The sequence below is a fragment of the Canis aureus genome, chromosome 32 (assembly GCF_053574225.1).
Source record: "Canis aureus isolate CA01 chromosome 32, VMU_Caureus_v.1.0, whole genome shotgun sequence".
NCBI classification, from domain to species: domain Eukaryota; kingdom Metazoa; phylum Chordata; class Mammalia; order Carnivora; family Canidae; genus Canis; species Canis aureus.
This window is the reverse complement of record NC_135642.1, coordinates 16,247,820-16,264,150: the sequence shown is the minus strand read 5'-3', so window position 1 is coordinate 16,264,150 and position 16,331 is coordinate 16,247,820. Positions and strand designations below refer to the sequence as shown.

General features: G+C 42.4%; 2 pseudogenes; both read left to right on the top strand.

Moving 5' to 3' along the window:
* Window positions 1-7,898: 7,898 nt before the first annotated feature.
* Window positions 7,899-12,234, top strand: LOC144302850 (thioredoxin-like; annotated as a pseudogene).
* Window positions 12,235-15,522: 3,288 nt separating this feature from the next.
* LOC144303652 (signal peptidase complex catalytic subunit SEC11A pseudogene) lies at window positions 15,523-15,998 on the top strand (annotated as a pseudogene).
* The last annotated feature ends 333 nt before the right edge of the window (window positions 15,999-16,331 follow it).

Sequence of the window (16,331 nt, the reverse complement as noted above, 5' to 3'; positions counted from 1 at the left end):
GCACCTGTCTTTGGTGGACATAATGTACTCATTCCTCTTGGGAATATATCTAGGAGTGGAATTGCTGGGTCATGAAGTTTTCCAGCCAATAGGACCAATGGCAGGGAGAGTTTCTGTCCATCTCCACATCCCTGCCCTATGCGCCTCTCTTCATTGGTCCCAATTTCTTCTGACGGGGCAAATGCCTTTAGCTCCTAACCCTCTATACTGAAGGAATCTCTCTGACAGAAGTGGAAGAATGCTGGATCAGAAACCAGGATCCCAGTGCCAACTCTATCCTTAAGTAGCTACAGAGGAAAAACTCTTAATTTCTCTGAGCCTGCTTCCTCGTGTATAAAAATGTCTGTGTGGGTATTAGGAAGTCAGATAGCAATACTGGTCCGAAAAAGATGCAGATGGAAAATGTATGTGTTGTGTGCCAGTCTCAGCCCATTAATAATCAGTGTTGTAGTCCTTGTGGTTCTTCTTATGATTGCAAGATGCCCCCATCAGGAGACTTTGAAAGAGATGAGGTTTATTACTTAAAGTGTTGGAAATTACATGACACACCTGGGACCACACAGGGAGGTCATAGCTCAGGCCTGGGGGTCTGTGTCTATTGGGGTAGAGAGGATGGGTGCTTAGGGTTTCACAAGCTCACTCTTTACTGGTGAATTTAAAACAAGAATAGAGAGGCTCCAGACTAACTGGGTTGACAGTGGAGCACACAACTCTTGATCTCAGGGTTATGAGTTGGAACACCGTGGGAGGTTCAGTTGGTTAAGCATCTGACTCTTGATTTTGACTCAGGTCATGATCTCAGGGTTGTAAGATCAAGCCCCAGCAGGGAGCCTGCTTAAGATTCTCTTTCTGCACCTCTCCACCTCTAAAAAAATTTTTTTAAACCCCTAAGAGTGGGAATCAAAAGTACAGGAAGAGAAAAGCAGTTCAAGGAGTAGAAATCAACCGAGACCTCTAAAACAATGGAACTTTGAGTGGTGTGGTGGGAGGGAGCCACAGCCTGGCTCTTTATCTAGCCATGTGGCTGGTAATGTGTTTATTCAAGATAGCCATCTTTTAAATGACTGCCTCTTTTTTTTTCATATTTATTGAAAAATAATTAACCTGTATCACTATATTACTGTATAGGTTTAAGCAGTAGAGTATAATGGTTTGATTTACATATATTGTGAAATAATCACCACAATAGCTTCCACTAACAACATTCATCATATCATATAACTACTATAAAAAGAAAAGAAGCAAAGAAAAAATAATTTTTTTCTCCTTGTGATGAGAACTCTTAGGATCTACTCTCTTAGCATCTTTCCTGTATATCATTCAGCAGGGTTAGCTGCAGTCACCATGTGGTGCATTACATCCAAGTACTTATTTATCTTATAATTGGAAGTTTCATACCTTTTGATCCCCTTCCTCTAATTCCTTATCCCCACCCCCACCTCTGGTAACCACATATCTGATCCTTTTTCCTATGAGTTTGGTTGCCTTTTTTTTTTTTAATTCCATATATAGGTGAGATCATACAGTATTTATCTTTCCCTGTGTGACTTCTTTCACTTGGCATAATGCCTTCAAGCTCCATCCGTTACTACAAATGGTAGGATTTCCTCATTTTTTTTATTACTGAATAATATTCTGTATATATACATACATAGCACAACTTCTTTATCCATTTATCCACTGATGGACATTCAAGTTGTTTCTGTGTCTTGGCTAACATAAATAATGCTTCTATGAACATGGCAGTGCAAATACCTTTTCAAGTTAGTGTTTTTGTTTCCTTTAGATATATTCCCAGAAGTGGAATTGCTGGATCTTATAGTGGTTCTATGTTTACTTTTCTGAGGATCCTCCATACTGTTTTTCAGAGTGGCTGCAAATTGTAATCCTACTAACAGTGCACAAGGGTTCCTTTTTCTCCCCAGCCATGCCAGCATTTGTTATCTCTTATCTTTTTGATGATGGCTATTCTAACAGGTATGAGGTTTTAGTTTGCATTTCCCTAATGACTACTGATATTAGCATCTTTTCATGTACCTGTTGATCTTTTGTGTGTCTTCTTTGGTCCTTTGACCGTTTTTTAAAAGGTTTTATTCATTTATGGGAGAGAGAAAGAGAGCAAAGGGAGGAACAGAGGGAGAGGGACGAACAGACTCTGTTCTGAACAATGCAGGGCTCTATCCCAGGACCCTGAGATCATGAATTGAACTGAAACCAAGAGTCAGATGCTCAGCCAACTGAGCCACCTAGGTGCCCCTCCTTTGACCATTTTTAATGCCTCAGCAATCAAGAGTTAAATCAGTCACTTGCATTAAAAAAAATAAAGAAGGAAGGAAAATAAAGAGAAAGAAAGAAAGAAAGAAAGAAAGAAAGAGAGAGAGAGGAAGAAAGAAAGAAGAAAAGAAAAGGAAAAAGGAAGGAAGGAAGGAAGAAAAAACCATCAGGGCTTGCACTATAGCATAAGAATGTATTATACATTTGCAATATGTGATAATTATTAATCTACCTACTTATTAATATCATCATGTCTATGGGCCTCCAGCCCCTCTGCTCCTCACCAGGTGTACAACCAGTGATTAATCCTAAACTCTAGTCGTTTAAGTCTCAACCTTAACTTGTTCCCAAATCTGGCCCACCAGTGCCTGCCTTATTTCCTTCTAAGGACTGCTCAAAGTATTTATCTTCCTCCTCCTAACTCACCTCTCCTTGCCAGACTAGAGGATGTTGTTGATATGGCAGTTATGATTATCTGTAACACTCTCTACTCAGCCCTACCCTCCCTGCCATGATAGGGCCTGAGGATCTCCTAAAAACTCCATGATCACTCTTGCCCAGACCAGACACCAGACAATGTCAAGTGCATGTCCAGCTGGACACAGGGATGTGTCATCATGATCTTGAATAGCCTCAAGTGGCACCCAGCCTCCCTGGCCTCAAGTTCTAATGCCCTACTCCAACCAGGTTCTAGATGTCAACTCTAGGCATATGTTCTTGTGGTCTGGCTGCCCAGTCTAGCCTTGCTCAGGTTTCCAGTAAGCCATTTGTTGCTGAGATAAGAGTAAGCAACTGGGATAAGCCAGGAACAGGGAGCCATCAGGCGATTTCTCATTTTGAGAAAATGAGGTCATCGAGGGGGTGTAGGGGAAAAGATAGACTCCAGAAAATTATGTAAGCAAGGGAAGCCACAAAAATACCTCAAGAAAAGAGGACTAGGGAAGAGTGACTTAGAGGAAATTTATGGAAACGTTCATACTAACAGTGTAAAAGGGAACAAACCTTCTCTACCTCAGGTCATAGATGTTGATCTCAGGCCTTGGGACAAAACCCAACCCAAATTCTGCCTCAAAGGGATAGGGGTGAGGATAAGAGTGGAACAGAGTTGGAGAAGGAATCAGGTGGGATTTGATGGCAATGGGATGGGGGATGAAGAAGATGAGGATGAAATTGGATGGAAGAGCTTCAGGGTCAGGTGGGAATGGACTATATGAGGATGAGGAGGTTCTGAGGCTGAGCTATGTTAGAAAAGGAATGAAGGCTTGCTCTTTGCCGCTTTGTCAACTTTCCAGACTGAGGTGCTACCTCAGTTGAGAGGAGAGAAAGTTGACAAAGTGTGGAAACCTTCCCACTCACTTGCTAAGAATTTTTGAGTAAGTGAAGCCAGTGTAGAGAAGTAGTTAAGAGTAGAGACTTTTTTTTTTTTTTTTAAGATTTTATTCATTTATTCATGAGAGACACAGAGAGAGAGGCAGAGACTGAAGCAGGCTCCATGCAGGAAGCCTGATGTGGGACTTGATTCTGGGACCCCAGGATCATACCCCGGGCTGAAGGCAGACGTTTAACCACTAAGCCACCCAGGCGTCCCAGGAGTAAAGACTCTTGAATCAAACTGGGTTTAAGACCCAGCAGGGTGACCTTGAGCAAACAAAGGAAACTCTCGGTGCATAGTCTTTGTAGTTTATAAGTGTTCGGGCAAAGATAATGTGTGGAGAGCCCTTACCTGTGCCTGGCACCTAGTAATACTGTTTATATTATCACTTTCATTAAGAGACTCATTGTCTCAAGTGAATGGAGCCCTCATATTAGGAAAAAGTCTTCCTAGGCCTCTTATCCAAGGTTCAATTGGCTAGGGGAAGAGACCTGGCATTTGAGGACTTATATGTGTTAGATCCTATGTCACATTTACATAAATCTCTTCATTTAATCCTCATAATAACTCTTGGGGGAGGTAATGTTACCCTCATTGTACAGAGGAGGTGTTTGAGGCTCAGAGAGCAAATTGCCCGTTAGTATCCTGCTAATAACAGGCAAAATCAGTATTTGAACCTAGGTCCCATGAAATCTTAGAATCTCTGCTCTTTCCATCCTGATGTCTCTAAACATACAGAAAGAGAAGGCAATCAAGAAGCAGTCGAAGTACAGCATGGTGACTATAGTTAATAACACCATACTGCATATTTAAAACTTGCTGAGTAGGATCCCTGGGTGGCGCAGCGGTTTGGCGCCTGCCTTTGGCCTAGGGCGCGATCCTGGAGACCCGGGATCGAATCCCACATCGGGCTCCCGGTGCATGGAGCCTGCTTCTCCCTCTGCCTGTGTCTCTGCCTCTCTCTCTCTCTCTCTCTCTGTGACTATCATAAAAAAATTTAAAAAAATAAAACTTGCTGAGTAGTTAAAAGTAGTCATCACAAGAAAAACACTGTTATATGTGATGATAGATGTTAACTACACTAACTGTGGTGATTGTTTTGGAATATATACTATATCAAATCATTATGTTGCACACCTGAAACTAACATAATGTTATATGCCAGTTACAACTCAATAAAAAGGGGGCAATCAACATTTTTATTGTTTTATTTTATTGTTTCTCATTATTAATTGTTCAAATGTAATTTATTGAGCAACTGCTGTGAACACAAAGCATATTAAATCACACAGGGCCCAAAAGAATGCAAGACACACTCCTAGCCCCTCAGGGGTGGAAAATCAGCCCAGCTCTTGTGAGGAGGAGGAGTCTCTCTTGCAAGCACAGTTCTCGTGCAGTGCCCCTCCTTCCTATTAACGCTGTGAGCAACCAGAGGGTAAGACCAGTGCCTTTGCTGTTCACTGTTATTTCCTCACTGCCTTGTACGGTGCTGGGCACAGAGCAGGCCCTTAGAGGGTATTCGGTGAATAAGTTGCATCACACAATAAATGACTGATGAAATGCCCAGATGATGGCAAGGCCGTGAGGACTGGAGGTGTTTAGAAAATTCTCTGAAGGAGACAGACTGTGAGCTCAACCTTTAGGACACAGAAGGTCAGTTGTACAAACTCATCCTGGGTTGGAATCTACTTCTACTGGTCCAGTCTTGAGCTGTGTTCCCCTTCCACAGTCAGACCTTTGTAAAGACAGCATCCTCAGAAGGAAAGAACATCTCTGAATTTCTATTACCTTTGCATCTGCCAACACCAAATGTGATATGGCTACTTTGTCAGTGTCAGCGACTTCTGAAAAAGCATTGTCACCTTAGCATCATCCTCTAGGAAACAGGAGTCTGGCCTGGTCTGGGTTCAGGAGAGGTTGGCATCCATGAAGGCACAGGCTTTGGGGGATGGGCTGGAGTGGCCTCCAGGTGGGATGGAAGGCAGTTAGGACTGAGTTTTCAGGGAGACAGAATGCCAGTACCTGGAGTGGTGGAAGGAAGGGGTAGGCAAACAAAGTAATGGAGTTGCCCTCCGAATCTGGCCCAGAGCTGGGTTCCTTCCTATGTTCTCTCATTTCATTTTCTCAGCAGCCCTGTGAAACAGCCATAACACCTGGACATCCAACAGTAAGAGAATAGTTAAGTAAGCTACGGGACCAAACAGAATATTATGTAGCCATTTACAGTGAAAATTATTAGATGAGTAATCTCATATTCAGGAAATGTGGCAAAATATCTTCAGAATCTTAAAATATTTAAGCCCTTCACCCCCCACTAATTCCTCTTATAAGAACCTATCCCAAGAAAATGATAAAAAATCTGAACAAAGATTTACATTTATAGACAAATGCACCAAAATTGTAATAGTGATTATTTCTAGGTGACAATGTTATCGTTGATCTTATTCTCCTCTTGTAATTCTATTCATTGTTCAAAAATACAAGGTATCTCTTTCCTCTTTTTTTAAAGATTTTTATTTGTTTATTTGACACAGAGGAAGAGAGAACACAAATAGGGGGAGTAACAGAGGGAGAAGGAGAAGCTGAGCAGGAAGCCCGATTGCTGAGCAGGGAGCCTGATTCGGGGCTCAATCCCAGGACCCTGAGATCATGACCTGAGCCAATGACAGATGCTTAACAGACTGAGCCACCCAGGTACACCAAGATATTTCTAATAAGAGGAAAAAATAAACATTAAAAATGGATTCCAGTCCAAACAAGTCTTTTTAGAAAAACTATAATTACAAAGATTTTGTAAACATATAAAAATGGTTACTACTTATTATTAGGTGAAAATAAATTGTATCTATGTTTTGATGGTAACTGAAAATATTTATAAATTCTTAACAGTGCTTATCTTTGGGGGTGGAGTAGAACTGAGAGTGACTTTCATTTTCTATTTATACATTTCTGTGATTTTTTTGTAGAAGTATATATTACTTTCATACTCATAAAAAATAAAGATACTTTAAAATTATAATTACTTAATAAGCAAGGACTTGCAACAAAGAAAAATTAAAATTTGATGTGTCATAGTGATGGTTGTCAAATCAAAATCTATATTAGATCAAAATTGATTTGATCAAAATCAAATCAAATCAAAATCTGTATTAGAGCTGTGTCAAAACAATTTTTTTTTAAATCAGTGTTTTTGTTTTAATCTATTAGGTGTGTGTTGGTTTTTTGTGCAGCAATAGAAAACTGTAACATCCTCTAACACATCATCCTGTATATTATACTTTATATAATGCATCAACCTGCAAGGATCATATTTATCATTTCTTTCCTTCCAGTCACCACCCTCAATTAAATGTCAGCTCCACGTCTGTCTTAGCCACTTCTATGAATGATCTCTGGTATAGAATAAATGCTTGGAAAATTTTTTTAAAAAATCAATATTTCACCCGCAAAAGGGAAAAAGGTGGCTAAAAGGAACCTGAAGGAGGAAGAAAGAGTGGGACAAATGCTGAAGAACCGCAAATAGCCAGTTGATTAGATAGCATTTATTCTGAAAGCAAAGAAGAAAATATTTTTGCTCCCCAAGGGAGCAGATGGGTGATTCTTGAAAATTATGTTAACATCCTTCAGCATAGGGGAACTGGGTGACTCGTTTGGTTAGGTGGCCAACTTTGATTTCAGCTCAGGTCATGATCTCAGGGTCATGAGATGAAGCTCCAAATCCGGGCTCTGAGCTCGGCAGGGAGTCTAGTTAAGGATTCTCCCTCTCCTTCTGTCTCTCTCCCAGCGTGTGCTCTCTTTCTCTCTCTCTCTCTAAAAAAAAAAAAAAAAAAAAAAAAAAAAAAAAAAATCCTTCAGCATAGAAATCCTACTTGTAACAAACCTACAGAAATTTTTATGTATTTATGTGGAAAGATGTATGTGCAATAAAATGTATTGTATTTATAATGGCAATATATTGGAAGAAACCTATACACCCACCTACAGGATAATGATAAAAAAATATATGATGATACATATATTGGTATTAGTATGGTACATCCATGCAATGGAATAATTTTAGCATTAAAAAGAATGAATATGATGGTGTTCGTGGGCTATCATGTAAACATATGTAACAAGGATATGATCCCATTTTTGTACAACTAAATCTGTGTATATATGATATAGATATATGGATATAGTTATGTATAGCATTTGGGGTATATCTGCAAGGACATACTCCAAATTATTAACAGTGCAGGGTTCTACGAATATGGGGTTTGAGGTAAGATAGGGTTTCTCAGGTGCATTAAGTCTTTATTCTACAGGACGGTGAATAATTACCAATGCCAAGAATACTAGCATAGAAAGACTACATAGAGCCAAATTAAACAATGAGTTGATTATAATGCAAACCACCCAGTCCCCACCACGAACCTAGCAGCAGGGGAAAGGAGAGAACATCAAGGTACAAGGACCACATGATGATCAAGAATCACAAAGAAAATGCAGCATCACTGTGGTTGCGGGATCAGTTATTTGGGCTCAAACCCCCATGAGCCAGTTATCTCCATTCAAGTTCCATCACTGCTCTGACACTCAATGTGAGGGCGAGATGAGAATGAAAACCGCCAAGAGCAATACGATCCTCCACCAACATTTCCCTGCATGGCTACTTGCCAAGTCTGTAAATTCTGAGATGAGATCGAATGGGATAATATAAATGTGGGTGCAGTACTTGGTGAGTGGTTGGGGAGGGGCTGGGAAGTGATATTTTAAGAAGCTAGAACAAAAATTTTTTGAGCTTCACATCTCAAGCCTAGGGAAAGAGAAGAGCCTGAAAGAAAAGCCCCACAACACGAAGGAGAAAGGACCCAGCAGCATCAAATAAAGACCCCAGTTGACTTTGCCACTTAGAAGAATATTTCAAGAAATGGAAACCTTGAAATAATTCACCAACAGAGGTTGTGGGCTGTCAAAGTAATTCATAATAACGGTGGGGATCTAAAAAACTGGTCACTCCAAATGGCATGAGGTCTAATTAAATGGTGTCTTAGCTTCGATATCCTGAGAACTACCAGGCAAGTGAACAATGAGGTTTACAGGGTTTTCTAGACAACCACATCATATCAAAATGTTGGTGAGGCTGGGGAGGAGCCCATATTTCTCTAGAGCAAGATTAAAATGTGAAATTGGTAGTAGAAAGATAAAAACATTCCATCAAAGTTTCTTATGGTAAAAACCAGTTTAAAAAACTAGAAAGGTAGAGGCGGATCCTTCGGCCCAGGGCGTGGTCCCGGGGTCCTAGGAACGAGTCCCACATCGGGTTCCCTGCGTGGAGTCTGCTTCTCCCTCTGCCTGTGTCTGTGTCTCTCATGAATAAATAAATAAAATCTTAAAAACAAACAAACAAACTAGAAAGGTGGAGTGATGTTCTCTTCTGACCCCACTTTTAAGGATCCAGAAAATACAAAGTCCTCTACAGAAATTGCATACAGGGAAAAGAAGCAAAAGAAGAAACCAAGGCAGGTCGGAAGGATGATGAAGCCACACACACCATCATCACAGCCCCAGTGAGTCCCAGCTGAGTTCATCTGCCAGCTGAAGGGTGATTGATGATTCAAAAACAAAACTCAAAAAAAAAAAAAAAAAAAAAAAGCCCTCAGTGCAATGAAGTCCACAAAACATGGCTAAGACCAAAAGATGCAGGCATCTGGGGACTAATGGGAGGCAGCAAAGACTAGCCCACTGTTGGCAGTCACTCTGCTCCATCAGATAAAGGTAATTAATTAGAAAGACTAAGACTACAAAGATACAGCCTCATGGCTGAAATATGGGAAGAGCTAGCTTTGCAGAACTAGTGAATCTATCCCACAGTCCTTGAGGCCACATGATTGACTTTTGGGCCCATGATGTAACAGACCACCCTGCCCAGACTGCCCAGGGTTCTGCTGGAGTCAGGGATAGTTCTAGTTGTTTGAGAGTGGGTGGCTCCCTGCCTCTCCCTGCTTCTGGGAATTGGCCAAATACAAAGCCTTTTTAGGAACGGAAAGTGTCCCCTACCTCGGGGGTCCGTGCTGCCACTTACACTCTTCTGTGGTTAAGTCTGAAAGCCACTGAACTGTGATTCCCTTATTCATTCATTTTCTTTCCTTTTTTTTTTAAAAAAAATATTTATTTATTTATTTTGGAGAGAGAGAGAGTGCACACTCAAGTGTGGGGGGAAGTGTGATGGGGAAGGTGCTTGAGGGGTAGAGGCAGAGGGAGAGAGAGAATCTCAAGCAGACTCAGCGCTGAGCGCAAAGCCTGAGTCGGAACTTGATCCCACAACCCTGAGATCATGACCTGAGCCGAAATCAAGAGTCAGATGCCTAACCGACAGAGCCATCCAAACACCCCCCCTTATTCATTTTCTTAAATTGCAAAAGTGGGATCCCTGGGTGGCGCAGTGGTTTGGCGCCTGCCTTTGGCCCAGGGCGTGATCCTGGAGACCCGGGATCGAATCCCACGTCGGGCTCCCGGTGCATGGAGCCTGCTTCTCCCTCTGCCTATGTCTCTGCCTCTCTCTCTCTCTCTCTCTCTGTGGGACTATCATTAAAAAAAAAAAAAAAAAAAAAAAATTGCAAAAGTGATACATGCTCCTGGTAAAAAAAAAAAAATTTTTTTCAATCAACAGAGAAACGAAAAAAAAAAAAATCAACAGAGAAACGTATATGGTTTAAAAAAAGAAATTCCTCCTGTTCCCCTCCCCTCAAATAATACAAAACCTCAAAATCTTCTCCAGAGTTAAATGCCATTAACTGTCTGGTGTCTATCCTTAGAGATATTTTTTTCCCATGCATATTCAAATGTATGTCTGTATGTGGTGGTGATGGCAAATGGTGCAAATTATTTAACCTCTGTACCTCAGTTTTCTCAGCCTTAAAATGGGGGAATGATATTAATCCACAGGATTATTTGAAGGTGACATGAGTCAAGACGTCTCCATTCTTAGACGTGTCTAGCCCGTACCATAGTAAGCATTCAGGCATCAGCTGTTATGATTATTCTCTCACTCTTTTCCAGAGCAATTTAGTATCTGATTATATAAATGATAAAGATACTGAGAGAGGTGTTACTGACACCACTTGAAATGCCCAAGAACACACACAAATTAAATAGCTCTCCTAAAATTAGTTGGGATGGGGCAGATGTGTTGGTCCCAGAACAGAGGATTCCTGATACAGTGTTGTTTTTACCACGCTACAGAGTCCCCCACAATCCCTCTTGAAGCCAAAAACGTCTGGAGCGGGCAGCTGGTCCCCATCTTATTTGGACTCCAGGCTGTCTCATGGGGGCTCAAGGCTCAGGTGAGCCATCCTCTTGCTACACTCTCCCAACATGCCCCTCCTGGGTCCTTGGGGCTTGACTTCTCTTCTACACAGAGAATTGTGCTGAGATCTCCTGGTAACCAGGGGGTTAGCTTAAGGGGATGGGCAGGATGGCAATGGCTTGGAACTGAGAGGGAGATCTGGCTGCTTCTCAAGCTACAGACATTTCTAGAGCTCCTTCTGTGTGTACCAGGCACTGTACTAACCAGTGAGGGATACCTCCATGCCTCTGGGAGTCTCTGTCCCACTGGGACAAATTGCTCAGGGCTCTTGAGCACAGGGCCTCCTCTGGTGGTCTCAGGGGCAGAACAGGGCAGGCAGGTAAGAAGCAGCTCCTGAGTCCAGTTACCTGGTTTCCAGTCCTCCTCTCTGTTGGGCCTCCAGGTTTATTTCTAGTGTCCTTGCTCTGACAGGTTTATGGAAGAGTTGAGGGTGCTGGGTCATGCCGGGCTGAGGCCTTTTTTGCCATCCAGGGAATTTCTCACATACTTCCAAGTGCCTTTCTAGACTCCAGGTGCAAAGCTGGCAAAGTCTTGAGGATCAGCGACTCTGCTCATTTGCCATAGGAAGAGATAAGTTTTGGCGAGCGAGAGGCAGGGGCATAAGCACTTATTAAGCATAGTCATGGCACTCTTGGCCAAGCTAAAGATTTCCAAATAGAAGCTTTGCCCAGAGTTTTAGATCCACTTTCATCAATCCTTATGGTCGCTTGTCAGATTCCAGCTGCCAAAATGGGTGAAGCAGACCGTGAGCAAGTATGCATTTTAGGAAGCTTTGAACAGGACAAGAGATAAACTTGTGGTAGTTGACTTCTCAGTCACATGGGGTGGGCCTTGCAAAATGAGCAAGCCTTTCTTTCATTCCCTCTCTGAAAAGTCTTCCAATGTTGTGTTCCTTGAAGTAGACATGGATAACAGTCAGGATGCTGCTTCAGAGTGTGAAGTCAAATGCATGCCAACCTTCCAGTTCTTTATTTTTTTTTTAAGATTTTTTTTTTATTTATTAATTAGAGACACACACAGAGAGAAACACAGGCAGAGGGAGAAGCAGGCTCTACGCTGGGTCTACGTTGAGACTTGATCCCGGGTCTCCAGGATCATACCCTGGGCTGAAGGCGGCACTAAACCGCTGAGCCACCCGGGCTGCCCTTTCCAGTTCTTTAAAAAGGGACAGAAGGTGAGTGAATTTTCTGGAGCTAATAAGGAAAAACTTGAAGCCACCATTAATGACTTAATCTAATTATGTTTTCTGAAAACATAACCAGCTATTGGCTGTTTGCAACTTGTATTTTTTTTAAATTTATTTATTTATTCATGACTGACAGACACACACACAGAGAAGCAGAGACACAGGCAGAGGGAGAAGCAGGCTCCATGCAGGGAGCCCCATCCGGGACTGGATCCCCGTCCCCAGGATCACACCCTGGGCTGAAGGCGGCGCTAAACCGCAGGGCCACCGGGTCTTTTTTTCTTTTACAAAAAGTAAAGATCGAGTATGAAGACTTGTGGCAGAGCAAGACCTCAGCAAGTAAAAGAAACAGTAAGAACAGGGACACGCATAAACAGCAACAGCGTTATGCATGTGCAAAAGCCAGTTATCCCGGAATCGGTCCGCACTGAAAACAGTCCACGCTGCAAACAGCAATGATGGTGGGGAGACAGCCAGGCCTGCGGAGGTCAGGGGTCCCATCCCTGCTGCCCCTAGGTAGTGCTCCTCGGAGACCCATGCAGACAGTCACGTACACAGTTCCCTGCTGCCCCTCACGCGATTGGCTTCTTGAGTTGTTTTTCCTTCCTTGTTTCCACATACTTTACATTCTACGATAATAAAACCAAGAGTCAACGTGGACTCTGGGCTTCACCTCGCTGTACCTGCAGTTCCTGGCAGTGCCGGATGCTGTAGCCCCTTCGGGCCTCTCTTTGTTCCAAGATATTGAACTCTGAGTAATCGTCTCACCTCTTATCGGAAAGCATCACGTGGCAAAGACTATATACTCAACTGCCATTTGATTGTAAGTGGCAAGAAAATATTGATTCTACCCTTAAAAAAAAAAAAAAAGACCTCAAAATCATTCTGTTTCTATGACAACCTTGAGCTAGGTATTATTTTTCTTACTTAAAGGATGAAGAACCATGAGGCTTAAAGAATTAAAGTGATTTGCTCAAGGTCATAAGGAAATGACCTACCTACCCAATGTGTACCTACCTCTTTCTTATTGTAGGGAGATCATGACACTGAAACACCCCACTAGCCTCTTTCTTTACCACCTCTTCCCAATGCATGGGAGCTTTTCTTCCAGCCAGGCCCATGACGAGACATATTTTGGATGACAGAAACACCTCCCCAGCCAACCACTCCAGCAATGTCTGTCTTCCCCTTGGGAGCATCACTCCCTCTGGATCCCTATTCTGAGAGAAGGCTATTGGGGACCCTTTGAACAGGGCAACAATGTTCCTCAGGTTCTAGTTTTGCTCGGTGTGCAGCAAGATATGGGAATTTTCTATGTGGTACCAGGAGAAGCCAAGTCAGTTTGGCTCAGGGAAGCTCTGGTTGGAGCCTGTCAGTCCCTGTGCTGGGCAGAAAGTCCACCTGTTCCCCAGAACCAGCAGCCCCAGTCTCCAAAGGCCACAGCTGAGTCACATTCTTCACCCTGCCCTAGATTACTAATTCCTTTGCCTCTCAGCTTTTTCCTCATTCACTCTCAGGTCATGTGTTGTCCTCCTTCTGCTTACTGCTAACAATTTTTCCAGAAGTTCCTTAGAATCTCAATCCTTAATACTAGCAATGTTGGCAGTCCCACCCCATCCCACCCCACCCCACAAAGTGGGTGACAAGGGAGATAATTCACTTTAGTGTCCCTTAAAGCACACAGCACAAATACAAAAGCACACTTGAAAATCTATACTGTTAAGCTCTATAAGCACAACATTTTATATGTATTTGACAAGAGATTAAGATAGCAATGTGATGATTGTATTTGAATCAGCACCTCAGAAGAAAAGATGCTTTAAGAATCCTACAAATTGTCAATTTCTTGGGGTCTGAGAATTCCAAAATTTCCATCTTTTTTTTTTAATATTTTATTTATTTATTCATGAGAGACGCAAAGAGAAGGCAGAGACAGGCAGAGGGAGAAGCAGGCCCCATGCAGGGAGCCCAATGAGGGGCTCGATCCTGGGACTGAGGAATCATGCTCCAAGCTGAGGCAGATGCTCAACTGCTGAGCCACCCAGGCACCCCCAAAATTTCCATCTTAATTACTCTAGTTCACTCTATCCTATGTGGATTTGCATCTACTTAAGAGAGGCCAGAGCCAAAAAGGAACATTCTACACACACCACCCTCACTTCCTCCTGGTTAGTGACTTACTAAAGTTTGGTGAATGACGCCCAGAGTCCTCTGGCACTGAGGTGGGAAGAGATTCTTCCAGTACAAATTAATTGACAGGGTTTACTGTTCCACACTAACCCAGCCACAGTTCCCTGTGAATCCTATGGCAGCCTTTGGCAGGAGCCATTTATTGTTATGTGCTAGTAGTAGCCTCAGAGCTAGAAGGGACCACTGAGTTTACTAAGAAAGAAACTGAGGCCTGAAGAGGTGGTGACCCATCCAAATTTATAGATGGTGAGACCTAAGCCTCCAGCTTCCCCAAGGTTGGCCTAAAGCCAGAGACCAGTGGTTTCATGGCCCCATCCTCAACAACCCCTGAAATCTCCCCCAGACCCCAAAGTCCTCCTACATTATACATGGCCTGGGGCATCCCGATCTCAGATTTTGTTAGGTAATCTCAACAATATTTGGTTTTCTAGTCTAATCATCTCATCTTTAAATTGTATACCCCTTAACTTTATTCATTTCGCTTTATTTTTTAAAAAAGATTTTATTTATTTGACACAGAGAGAGTGTGTGTGTGAGCAGAAGCAGGGCATAATGGCAGAAGCCAGCAGGCAGGGAGACTGACATGGGGCTCCGTCTCAGGACCCTGGGATCAGGACCTGCGCCAAAGGCAGTCACTTAACTGAGCCATTCAGTTGTCCCCAGCTATTTTCATTTTAAAACATAACTTCAGAAAGCAAGAAGTTGAGAATACAAAGATGTATGCACACAGTAATCATTTGCAACTTTATTGTAAGCCCCAAACCCTGTAAACTATACAAGTACCCAAAATATTGTGATTTGCTTTATGAGTGACAGTACATCCACAGGTTGGAAAATGGTGATTAAAAATAATGATGGGTGTAACTATTGACATAAAAAGGAATATAAAATTTATTAAATGAGCACAAATGCAAAACAGTGTGTTGAGGACAAATCACCCAGTTGCTTCAACATAAAAATAACATTTAAATAAAATGGAGGGGGACTATGATATGTTAAAAGAAACATTACAGGCATATTAACCACATGCAGTGTGTTTGGATCCTGATTCAAGAAAATGCCATGGAGCAGGGCGGCCTCCCAGCTAATGTGGGGTGCTGCCTCCACCAGGGGCTGGGTGCTCAGCACGGATTCAGGACTCCGCTGTATTATCAAGTCCTAAATTTTGGCATGATTGTCTCCTTGGCACTAATGATCTGGAAGAGGTTAATGCTCATAACTGGAAGTCAAAGTCCAATTGTAGTGGTCCTCAGTGGCAGCGCGGGACCTGCATTTCATAGAAGAGATCTCTTTTTAACAAATCAAGTTGAAGATCCCACCCGATTGGGAGAAACTGGTGTTTTTAGGATAGAGGAAAGAGAGATTTCTATAGTTCGTGGAGTCTTGAAGACTCATGCGAAGCAAAATGGATATATCAAATTTTTGACAAAAGGAGATAACACAGTTGATGACTGCGGCTCTATAAACAAGCACAACACTGGCTAGAGAAGAAAGATGTCATGGGGAGAGTCAGGGAATTTGTGCCTTTTACTGGGATTGTGCTGATCCTCACGAATGACTACCCTAAATTTAAGTGTGCAGTACTCTTTCGGCTGGGTTTATTTGTGCTAGTCCATCATGAGTAATAAGTCTGCCTTGTTTCTGGAAGATGTCCTACTTTTTCATACTGAATGTTTGGAATAGATACTGGTCTGTGATTGGTGGAGTGGAGAACACACCTATCCATGTCGCTTAGTAGCAATGGTCTGCATCAGTTTCTGTTTCCACGCCAGGATGTGCATGGGCAGATGAGCGAGCACCATGGCATGCACTTGGGGGCGAGGAAACTCTCAATCATAGGATTTTGTATGTTGTCATTGCCACACTTCCACATTTTGTACATCAGTGAATTTTTTTATATTAAAAGGTTGAGCCAAAAAGGGAAAAAAAGGAAAGGAAGGAAAGGAAAGAAGGGAGGA